The 12,307-nt window shown below is 41.7% G+C and overlaps 1 protein-coding gene across 6 annotated transcripts in view; it reads right to left on the bottom strand.

Moving 5' to 3' along the window:
- LOC139556218 (TGF-beta-activated kinase 1 and MAP3K7-binding protein 2-like) overlaps window positions 1-2,690 on the bottom strand; it is an 80,461-nt gene extending 77,771 nt beyond the window's left edge. For 3 of the 6 annotated variants that reach the window (XM_071369857.1, XM_071369861.1, XM_071369862.1), the window contains exon 1: window positions 2,380-2,689. The gene's annotated coding sequence lies outside the window, so the exon portion shown is untranslated. Of the gene's footprint in view, window positions 1-2,379 lie in introns of all 6 variants that reach the window. The other 3 variants (XM_071369859.1, XM_071369858.1, XM_071369860.1) reach the window with 2 other exon arrangements.
- Window positions 2,691-12,307: the final 9,617 nt, after the last annotated feature.

Here is a 12,307-nt window from a genome sequence, read left to right as displayed (position 1 = left end):
GTTTGCAAATGGCACATTTGGAAACTAAGCAGGGAGACAATATTTTGACCGTGAGCTTGCAAACAACATCAAACAACTTCATTATTATTCATTAACTCAACACTGTATATAAATGTTTAGCCTAATCTCCCTTCATTCACACTTACAAAACACCAAGTCATTGAAGAAATACTGTGCTCCCCTCACTGCACTTTCAAAATAATTGAAAAACTGAATGTACAACTTTATTATCTCTGATGAAGACCTACACAGAACATCCATCCACTCCAGTCATCGTCTTGTTCGAACTTGTGATTTATCTGTGGATTAGCGCTTATCAGAGTAAAACGTTAAACTATCACCCCCAAAGAGTGGCAAATCAGCAGGCCTTTCTCAGCGAGCGACATATATTTGCCCAGCTACAGGCACACATGGTTTCAGTTAGGGGTCTGCACCTATAAACAGTTGGCCATGGCAGCTTATTGGTCAGGAAGTTCAATGTTGACTGCAAGTCAAGACAGGCACAAGCTGCTAATGAATGATACTCTACCCAAACCACTATCAGCAACACCAACACAACCATTGGAGACCAATAGGGAAGAGATTCTAGAAAGCCTAGTAGTAATTTAAATGGACTGCACTAGACCCTTTTACAGCCAGGCTATTGACAAATCACTGTTAAATACTTTAACTTTGTAGCAAAAGGAATACCACAAAGGAACATTCAGGCATTTACTTTAATTACATGGAATATCAGGAATACCACCCAATTATTTGGAAGAGAGTTAAATCAAGAGAGCTGAATTAATAGCCTATATGGACAAAAATAGGGCAAGATAACAAGATGGTCCTTGTGTGCAGTGACAACTACTATGCATGGAGATAGTATCCATGTTGTGTACCCATAAAGTTAGTGTGGTTGAAGGCTGAGCTTCATATTCCAATGATTGATTTGCCCTAAATAAACAAAAGCCTTACAAGGGGAATATTGTTTAATTCCAAGTGAGCAACAACAATCTGTGGTTAAAACAGTTACTGGCTGACATGTAGCCTATAAAGGCCAGGGCACGTGATAAAGTATTAATTATTTTGAAAGACACTATGAGCAAAGTGTGTACAAATAGCCAAATAGGCTACATTAAACCATTGCAAACAAGGCCTGAACCATTTATGTATTTGTAGATAACAAACTATAATTAAGGTAAGATAGTAAATATATTATTATTGTAATGTGTCAAACCCACCACCCACACATGCTCCCCTGCACCTATCCATATGAAAGCTGTCAAACCTCTCATCTGAAATACTCCCGAAGGGACATTTCAATACATGGGTCAAATCTGCTCAGATGATCAAACTAAGTGATTACATTCACTTTAACGAAGAAATATATCTGTATCACATAAGTGAGCGAACAAACAATTATAAAATGATAAAGAATAACATATAGCCTAATTGAGAGAATGTGCAAACATATTTCATATAAGTTACATAGAAGGGAAGGAGAAAGTACAGGGCAGGCTACTGTTATTGCGTTTGACACCTCAAGGTAATTCGATTCGTGCAGCAATACAATTCATAACATGTAGTCTACAGGAGACTTTCGATTAGCCTACTTATTAAATTGGGCCTGTGCTATGCCATTCGGAACTCCTAATATGTCTCTAGGCAATATTTGGGGAGGCCCATCAATGCAGCAGATAGGATAGACAGGCCATCATATAATTGTAAAGCAATGTTTTGCACATTTAGATGCTGGCAACAACTGCAGCTAACTTGTTAAATTTAGGAAGCATCAAGCGTCCGGGTAAATTACCAGACGAACTATCGCTACTTGCGAGCTACTATGTTAGCTACGTTACCAAGCTAACTAACTTTTTGAAAACTATTTCCAAAAAATAAATCTAACTTATTTGAAGTCACAACACTTAATATAATCATATTGGCATTATAACGGCCGTGTTACAATTTAGTAGCACTCGGAACACCATGGCTGACGAAGAAGTTTTGCAAGAACTCTCAATGGAAAAATGTAGCTACTATAGTGTAGCCTGTATAAGCTACAAAACATGCACGTCAGCTTTAAAATGAGCGGACTATAAATTCAAGGTTTACAGCTAAATTTGATTACAAATGTGTAATAACATATGCATGCTGAACACAACAAATCGCACATAGCTAAACGAAATAGCTCACCAGATGCAGTCAAAAACTTTTTCACACCTGAAAAGCCGACAACAGAAAGTTTGTTCTTCGTTTTCTACTTACCAGAGGGATGTGCTCGCACATACATTTCAAACATGTTAGTAGGGAGTTGTTAGACCGAATTTTCATTTACAGCAACTCAACTACAACTTCAACCACTTCTGGTTCTGGGCCTATTCTGAAGCATTCGCTTACCGTCTCCGCCGCCGCTCCCCGGGCCACCTTCAACACCCGAAACTCAGCCACCGAATCTCCCACAGGGCCGTGGTGCTGAAAGAAAAGCGGCGAGGTGGACTTCGTAGACGGAGTTTCTACGGTACCCAGGCCCTCTCTGTTTTGACTCGAGTGGGGGGTTACTACAGCCCTCGCTGTTTCAGACACACGGGAATTATTTTGACAGCTCTTCTTCTTTACCCCCTCTACTCCCCCTTAATTTCTCTTTTCTTACTTCCAACAGATACGAATCAAAATACTTGTCACAGAATATGGCGGCTGCACAAACGAGCGCCTATCGCGAGACTTTACTTTTTCCTCCTAGGGGAAAGTTATGTTAGGGGAGAGGAAGTATGATTGCTAAATCCTCTGTAGAAGCAGAGACAGAGAATTAACAGTTTGTGGTAATATTATTGGAATGGAAACTATCAACAGATGTGTGGGAGGAATACAGGTGGGGGTTAGGTCTGTGTCACTCTGAGTCTCATGGAACAACAGAGAAAATTAGGTCACAATAGTTATGTGCTGCTAGAGTAAAAATACTGTAAATTGGTAAGTACACACCCACAATGATATCTCACCCATAATAATAATAATACACACCCATAATATCTCAAGGTATCCAACAGACAAAACAGATTGTAAGTGATTTTGTAAACAAAAAATGATGTCCAGAATAACACCTTCTAAAAAAAAACAGCTTGTTTCAGCTGGTGGTCAGCTGTAAGCAGGTCCTCCCCTCGGAGGACAGCTATACTAAAGCTGGGAGCCAGTGGGAGGTTATAATGGTCATGTGGGTAGTCACTGTGTGTTTTTGCCCCCCAAAGAGAGGAGTTCCGGGGGAGGCGAGAGCTACAAAAGAGCAAGGGAAAAAACGAATGTAGCACTGTGTTCTGCGAAGGGTTCACTTCAGTGGTTATTGATCTAGTACTAAATAACTCTTATGGACATAAACATCTTGCTTTACTGTAAGTCTGTAGGTATTTCTATACTTATTGATCCCCACCCCATTTATATAAAAAAATATATATTTTAGTAATTTAGCAGATGGTCTTATCCAGAGCAACTTACAAGGGCAATTAGGGTTATGTGCCTTGCTCAAGTGAACATCGGCAAATACTCAGGGATTCAAACAAATAACCTTTCGGTTACTGGCCCAATCACTAAGCCACCAGCCGCCATTCCTCATCACACTTACCCTCATGACATGATTTTATGTAGTGAGAGCATTCACACTTCAAAGATGGAACAAAACTATTCAATGTTAACAGAACTTTAATGACATGCCAAACTCTCCACTAATTGAACTGGGCAGTGGAAGTGGGGATTTAACATTCCTGGTACCTGTCATGGTTAATGAGGACATATGGGAGTGAGGAGGAGGTCAATAGGGCTGTTTGGGTTCACTTTGGGCAATCAAGTGTTTAGGGGGCATCATTCACACATTGGGCTGACTGCATTGCAATCAGCGACTGCCAACTAACTGATCTACAAATCACTTTGCATCATAAATAACTACTCATTATTATTTGTAGATCAGTCTGTCAGTCATAATTTACTCACGATTCATCACCGATTTCATGCTCTGGAACACAGCCACTCACTCCTTCAGAGAAGAACATGGATGGGCAGCTACAGATATTGTCACGCCCTGACCGTAGAGATCCTTTTTATGTCTCTTTTTTGGTTGGTCAGGGCGTGAGTTTGGGTGGGCATTCTATGTCTGGTGTTCTATGTTGTCCTTGTTTTGTATTTCTATGTGTTTGGCCTGGTATGGTTCTCAATCAGAGGCAGCTGTCTATCGTTGTCTCTGATTGAGAATCATACTTAGGTAGCCTGTTCCCACCTGTGTTTGTGGGTGGTTGTTTTCTGTTTTGTGTGTTCACCTTACAGGACTGTTCGTTTATCGTTTTTGTTGTTTTGTTAAGTGTTTCATATTTTAATTAAAATAATGAACACTTACCACGCTGCACCTTGGTCCTCTTCTCCTTCTCCAGACGACGATCGTGACAGATATAGGATCTTTATTTGATCAATCTTTTGTTCCTGATCATTTTCTGCACAGCAGGAAATTCAAATCTGTAGTGTACTCAAGGTTTAAAAAGGCTTCTAAAGTTTGCAATTTCCACTTTAAAACGTCCAACTTGATTTGCATCAACCCCTACTGTCACGGATCTCTCCGGAACTTTCATTATGCACACCTGGCCTCTATTCCCACTGATTGTATTTGTATATATGTGCCCTTTGTTCACCATGGTCTTTTCGATTATTGTTTCAATGTCCGTTGGTGCGTGAGTACCTGTGCTGTGTGTTTTGGCTTTCGTGCCATTGTGAATTGCGCAGATGATTACTTGTCTCGTCCCGTGTGTTAATCATTGTGTGCTTGTGTTATTTATTCGAGGTACTCCTCGTTCTTTTGTTTGGGTTTCAACCCTGTGTTTTGTATAGTGTTTGTTTGGTCTTCGTCCCCGTGCCTTTACATGGCACGCCGTAATTTGGGTGGAATAAAAAAAACTATTACACATCCCTGCGCCTGTCTCCCGAATCATTCATACCAGCGTGACAGAATAATCGACCATTAAGGGAGACAGCGGGAATGGGCAGTCCGACGACGCTGTGACTGCTCCGTCCGGCACCACCGCAACTTCAGCAGCTGCAACTTGCCCGTCCGACGACGACACAACTTCGGCAGCTGCATCGGGTCCTAATTGACCCGCGGTTCCTGTACTCGTCCTCCAGCGCAGGTGTCGTCCCGCTGCTGGTCGAGGGGGGGGGGACCTGTCACGGATCTCTCCGGGAACTGTGTCATTACGCACACCTGGTCCCCATTTCCCTGATTGTAATTGTATAAACATTGTATAAATGTGCCCTTTGGTTCACCATTGGGCTGTCGATTATTGTTACAATGTCCTTTGGTCGTGTGAGTACCTGTGCTGTGTTGTTTTGGCTTTCGTGCCACTTGTATTGCGCAGATGATTGCGGGTTTCGTCCCGTGTGGATTCATTGTGTGCGTGCGTGTATGTTACGGGTCTCGCCCCGATGTATTTATTCGAGGTACTCCTGTCTCTTTTGTTTGGGTTTCAACTATGTGTTTTGTATACATGTTTGTTTGGTCTTCGTCTCCGTGCCTTTACATGGCATGTTGTAATTTGGGTAAATTAAAAACCCTATTACGCATTCCTGCACTTGCCTCCCAATCCCTTTATACCAACATGACACCTACAAAAAATGTCCATTAATTATAATCCACATAATAGTTCACATTTCCTGTTAAGATCCTACATCTGTATGACAGGACTGGGGGTCACATCTATAAATCATCATAGACTGTGTCACTAGACTGTGTCACCCTCCTCTCCTCCCAGGAGATTGTAAACACATCTATACAGGACAGGTCCTGTTTCCACTTTCTGGGTGCTCTATGTGCTGTTCTGTGTCATTTAGTCTGCCCTCAGTGTTAAATTGGATGGTTGAATGTGTCTGTGAGGACATCATAAACAGGTGTCCCATTTAAGTTTTTTACAACTTAATTGATGTGGACCGAGTCTATTGCTCTGTTGCATTAACCCACACATGGGGTAAGTGGGAAAACAGACGCTTGCTGAATCCTCTCGTGAAAAAGGACGGCGCATTTGTTCTTCAGTGGACTGGGTGGAAACATATGGCGTCTCGTGTGTCTGCGTAATGCAGTGACTCACACACACTCACTCAGTCTTACACGGCACAGACACACACACACACACACACACACACACACACACACACACACACACACACACACACACACACACACACACACACACACACACACACACACACACACACACACACACACACACACACACACACTGTGGCCCCTGTTATCTGCACAGACCATGACCTCCTGACTCTGGGGTCTGAGCGAGTGGAGCCAACTGAGCTGAAAGCCCCGAAGCACAGACAAAATCCTCCCTCTCAGCCCTTTCACAGAGTATTCATTTCTGTTAACAATGGCTGATACACACATCTCTAAGTCCTCACCCCCCATGTGTATGTCAAAGGGGAGGAGAAGTCCGTGAGTCAGCAAAAGATTATAAAAAATACTTCCAAAAATGTGGGAACGTTTTAAAATGTCTTTACCAGTTTAAGCAGTGACTTTGTCTCATTCTGTAAGTGCCATGCGTGGGATGCAGGTGGACACTGTACACTGCATTGGCAACTCCCAGTCAAAGACCCAGAGGGAAGGGAGTGGCCCTGGCTGTCCTCCCTGGCTGTCGCCCTGCCTCGCGTCACAGTGAAGAATGTGTCACAGAATGTTATAAGGAGCTTTACACTGTTACCAAATCACTCCCTTCTCATGCACATGCTGTACTGGTCTGGAGCACACAGATTATCACAGTGACAACTTGATAGGGGGGCAGGAGGGGAAAAGTGCAGCTCATGCAAAAAAATACTGTTTCTGTCCCAAAAAAATACTGTTTCTGTCCCAAAAAACCCCCACACCACTACGTGTGGTGGTGCTATGTGCTGTGTCGCGCTTCTTGGGAAACAAAGCTGGCCACCCACATTCCTGGCATGGAAAGAGGTCCTTTTCTCACGGTCTGAGGACAGCCTGTCACGGGTCAACAGTGGAGATTTATCTTGCAGCGGCAGCGGGTCTCCACTCATTGTTCCGCTCCAAGCAAACTTTAGGCATCCAATGTGCCAATCCAGTGTCCACTGACCTTGCAGCAGGTATAGTTGCTCTCCTACTAACAAGTGTGAAACAAGGCTTGAGGAAGAGGGTGCTTAGGGGGCGGAGGGCTTGTGGGTTGTGTGTGTGTGTGTGTGTCTTAAGGGGAGGCGAAGGGGGAGGTGGACAGGAATGTTACCCGGTCCTCTTCAGTGATCATCAACACGAGGGGGTGTAGGACAGAACATTCTAAGCACAGAGAAACTGACACCCTTGTAGCTTGCTCAGAATTCTCCCTTAAGAGTTTTACAGAGCACGAACAGTACTTATAGGTATAGGGAGAATTTGCACTCCATATCAGTTTTCAGTATCTAACCAAGCAATAATACAGTATGCTTAGTAAGTGCCTGATGTTGTTATAACAATGTAATAAGATATCACCAAATATATATTAGAGTTTATTAATGATAATGAATTTGGGTTTTAATTCAACAGCTTTGAACTGGTTTCTAAAATCTTTGTTCATATGCCAGCTTTAACCAATAAAACCAATAAATTGCATGACTTTGCATGAGTTTAAATGGGTGTGAGAACATTTCTGTTGTCAAACATACCCACCAAGCAGTGCAGTGCCTCTGCAAACAGTGGAGTGGCTGAGATCCAGACGTAGATCTGCTGCGCCCCCCAACGAAGTCAGCCTGACCCTCTGTAAATCAGCCCAGCATTCCTCCCTCCCAACCTGAGGGGACTGAGGAAACACACTCACAACTACCACAGACTGTTTCTTGAGAGGGCACACACAACCAGGAACCATCATCTCTCCCCTGGGATGTTCCCCGAGGTAAGGCCCCTAGCCAATCCCCATTAGGCTAGTATGATCTTCCCCCAAACAAGGAGGATGGAAACTTATTCTCTCTAGGTGACCTCGCCCATCAGATTATTCCTCAGTGGCACTTCAAGCAGTGGACTCCACATCCATAACTGATGCCCATGTGGCTCCCTTATAATACATTCTTAGAAAAAAGGTGCTATCACAGAGGGTTCTACATGGAATCCATAAAGGTTCTACCTGAAACCAAAAAAGGTTTTACATGGAACACAAAAATGGTTCTACCTGGAACCAAAAAGGGTTCTCTTATGGGTACAGCTGAAAAACCGTTTTGGAACCCTTTTTTCTAAGAGTGTGGCCTTCACAAATGCAGTAGCCTCTCCACTGGTGCTGACACCACAGGTGTTTTACTGCCTGTCTGTCTTTTGGTCTCTGCCTCATATGGGCCACTGAGCCTCTATAAAAGAAGCATCAGACAGTGGATGGGAGGAATGTGACTCATGTGTCCAGGGAATCAGTGTTAGGCTGCTGTATGGCGAGTTGACCACTGCTGTGCTACTCAGACATTTTCAGTCTCACTGGATTGAGAATCTGGGGGAAATACGCTTGGCAGGCGGGGCTGTCCCCATAAGGGTTCTTTGGCTGTCCCCATAGGAGAACCCTTTGAAGAACCCTTTTTGGTTCCAGGTAAAACCCTTATGGGTTCCATGTAGAATCCTTTCCACAGAGGGTTCTACGTGGAACCCAAAAGGGTTCTAGCTGAAACCAAAAAGGGTTATAGTAAAGATTAAAGATTAGTAAAGATGAGTAAAAGTAAAGATACCTGGCACAATCCAAAACTCAGACATTATTTACAAACTAAGCATGTGTGTGTTTAGTGAGTCCGCCAGATCAGAGGTAATAGGGATGACCAGGGATGTTCTTTTGATACATGCCTGAATTGGTCCATTTTTATGTAATCAAAATGTAGCAAATACTTTTGGGTGTCAGGGAAAATTTATGCAGTAAAAAGTACATTATTTTCTTTAGGAATGTAGTGAAGTAAAAATTGTGAAAAATATAAATAGTAAAGTACAGATACCCCAAAAAAACTATTTGAGTAGTACTCTAAAGTATTTTTACTTAATTACTTTACACCACTGGTTCTACCGGGAACCAAAAAGGGTCACATTATAGGCGAACTATGGAGACAGCCGAAGAACCCATTTGTGTGGGAGGGGCACCTTAAGACAGAGTGGAAATGGGATCACATCTGTGTTAATACATTCTGCGTAGAACCCTCCAGCTCATACATTTCTCTAAGTGGTAGGACAAGTAATAAGTAAGGGGCCTGGGAGTTCACTCGGGTGTACTATAAATGCAATAGGGTGCTATCTGGGACTCAGCCTCTGTCTGTTCACCATCACTGCATGATTGATGTCAGTTCTCAACTTGCCCTGCCTGCACTGGTCCCACTGTCGAGTCTCCAGCGGCCTCCAGCCTATAAAATGATCTTAAATGTGGCACCCATTTGACACATCTCATGGAATCCCATGCAGATAAATAACACAGTGTTGATAGTGAATGTGACAGGGCTTGATTTTTAAACACAGAACTATATAAAAAGTCTCAGGAAGTTTCATGAAGAAAATGTATTTAAAACCATTCACAATTACCATATCTTCCCCTTTATCTTTCCAGTTGCTTGAAAAGGTACTGTGGGCAGACTCCAGAAAGTGGAATTAAAGCTGGTGAAATTTTGAGAAAAAACATATTATTGCATTTGCACTTGCTTTGATCATAGTTAGTTTATGCACGGCTTAAGATAAGATGTCTCAAAACACCGTCCAGTCAGACTATTAAAAATGACCCCATAATGACAGTTTTCAATGTCACCGGACTGGATTGCAGCTGGAAAATCACGCCATACAAATATACCCACTGATGACACCATGTGGGCAAACAAGAGAACACAACTTACGTATGTTTTCTCTTCATCCGAGGTGTACTGTATCTGTATGTGAGCATGACCATAGTTGAGTATTTCAATATCAAGAAATCAAGATACTACAAATCCAGTGAAATCTAAACCATGGGTCTTCACATTTGAGCCATGCATTCCAATTGACACAAGCATCCAAATTAACATTATTTGGCTCAAAACAATAGGCTACGCTAGATTTAAATTGCTATGCCACAGACCCTGTGGATAGGATCCAATGACACAAAGTTATCAGACAGTGTGACACTGACACATCTCTCATACTCTAGTTGCACAAACTCAAACTCAGGACATTGGAATGAACCAGAGACTTGCTATCTGAAGCAAAAGAGATTTTATTACAATAGAGGATGTAAAATAAATATACACAACTTATATCTAATTTAACAGTCATTTGTACAGTTAAATTAGGACAAAGTAGCTAAAAGCCGCTTAAGGAATGTATTCTTTTTATTTCTTGCTCTGTGCCATTACCTTACTTATGAAAGCTATGGAACCACAATACATTTAGGCCATGTGTCTATTTTGAACGTCTTCTGTGTGCACACACACATTTATACACACACAAAATACACAGAAAATTCTTTAGAGTTGACAGACACCCACACCTGCAAAGCACTGTTGTTTCATGCCACGGAGCCCGGGGGATGTAGTGTAGAGAGCACAACAACAGAGTGGAACACTTCATGTCTTACTAAAACTGAGAGATGAGGAGCGCTCCGTGACATAAATATGTACAAACAATTGTGTTGCCTTTTGTCTTTCTGTGAGACTTAAATGGCATGGTGAGAGTATAGCCAAACAGATATTTTCTTTCAAAACAGGAAACGCATACCATAAATGCTCTGGTTAAATGGGTAAATTGGCTTCATCTTGGAGGTCAGTGAGCACTAGCCTGAATGCCAGTCTGTTTGTACTATCTTTGTCACTCATTGTCACTCATTGTCATGCTAAACAATGAAGTTGGAAGAGCACAAACAGATCTGGTACCAGGCTAAGAGAGTGCCTCTACATGCGCAAGAGTCCTAAACAAACATCTCGGAAGGCATTTTGATGCATCACAGGAGCACTTTGCAAATGGAGTGTCTGTCTTTCTGTACATACTGTTGAGAAGGTGACAATAAGTGCTTAAGTTCTGGATTGGAAAAGACAGAAAGACATGCAACAATGGGTATTAGTTATACTGTGTGTAAGAACTCCTAAAAAGAGCTTTATCTGGCTTATAACTTTCATTACCTGCCATATCTTTAGTGTCTAAAAAAGAAGAGATATATATACTTTTCATTTACCACAAAATATTTCCGCAATAACAGTGCATTAAAAGACAATTATCTTATCAATATGATTCAATGACAAATTATTAATATGTTCATATGTACAGTGTTTCAGTTTCAACAATGTGTTTGGACAATATTGATTAGAAGAGAAAATGCTAAATCATTCTACGCTGTACTTTTTGCATTCATTAAATTCGAGATCGGATACATTGAACTCAAAGCTGATATTTAACTGCTTGCTGCCAAATTTTGGAAATAACACATTTAGTAAATAACACACTACATGAATATGAAAACAAAAAATATATATAGAAACAAACTCAAATGTACTATAAAAGAAGGCGTAGGACAAAGAGAAATAAACATAGTCCTGAAAATCCTATCATCATGTGATGGCAACTTTAAACATAAACACTCCGACTAAAAAAGGCACTGTCCACACATAAAACATGCATTGTTTCAGTCCTGTAAAACTTATGAGGTGGTACAAATGTGAGAGAAAGTGCACTGGACTTTATAGACTGAATGTAGAAAACACAAACAAGCCAAACAGCAGCGGAGGCAGATCTGATCACACTGAGCAAAAACACAGCAAAGGGAAACTTAGTGCATGACACAAGTCATTTTTCCAAGAATTGTTTACAGACAGATTATTTCACATATAATTCACTGTATCACAATTCCAGTGGGTCAGAAGTTTACATACACTAAGTTGACTGTGCCTTTAAACAGCTTGGAGAATTCCAGAAAATTATGTCATGGCTTTAGAAGCTTCTGATAGGCATATTGACATAATTTGAGTCAATTGGAGGTGTACCTGTGGATGTATTTCAAGGCCTACTTTCAAACTCCTCTTTGCTTGACATCATGGGAAAATCAAAAGAAATCAGCCAAGACCTCAGAAAAACAATTGTAGACCTCCACAAGTCTGGTTCATCCTTGGGAGCAATTTCCAAATGCCTGAAGGTACCACATTCATCTGTACAAACAATAGTATGCAAGTATAAACACCATGGGACCACGCAGCCGTCATACCGCTCAGGAAAGAGACACATTCTGTCTCCTAGAAAGGAACGTACTTTGGTGCGAAAAGTGCAAATCAATCCCAGAACAACAGCAAAGGACCTTGTGAAGATGCTGGAGGAAACAGGTGCAAAAGTATCTATATCCAC

This window comes from Salvelinus alpinus, chromosome 27 (assembly GCF_045679555.1).
Source record: "Salvelinus alpinus chromosome 27, SLU_Salpinus.1, whole genome shotgun sequence".
Classification (NCBI taxonomy): Eukaryota; Metazoa; Chordata; class Actinopteri; order Salmoniformes; family Salmonidae; genus Salvelinus; species Salvelinus alpinus.
The sequence above is the reverse complement of the archived record's forward strand: the minus strand, read 5'-3'. Positions and strand labels throughout refer to the sequence as shown.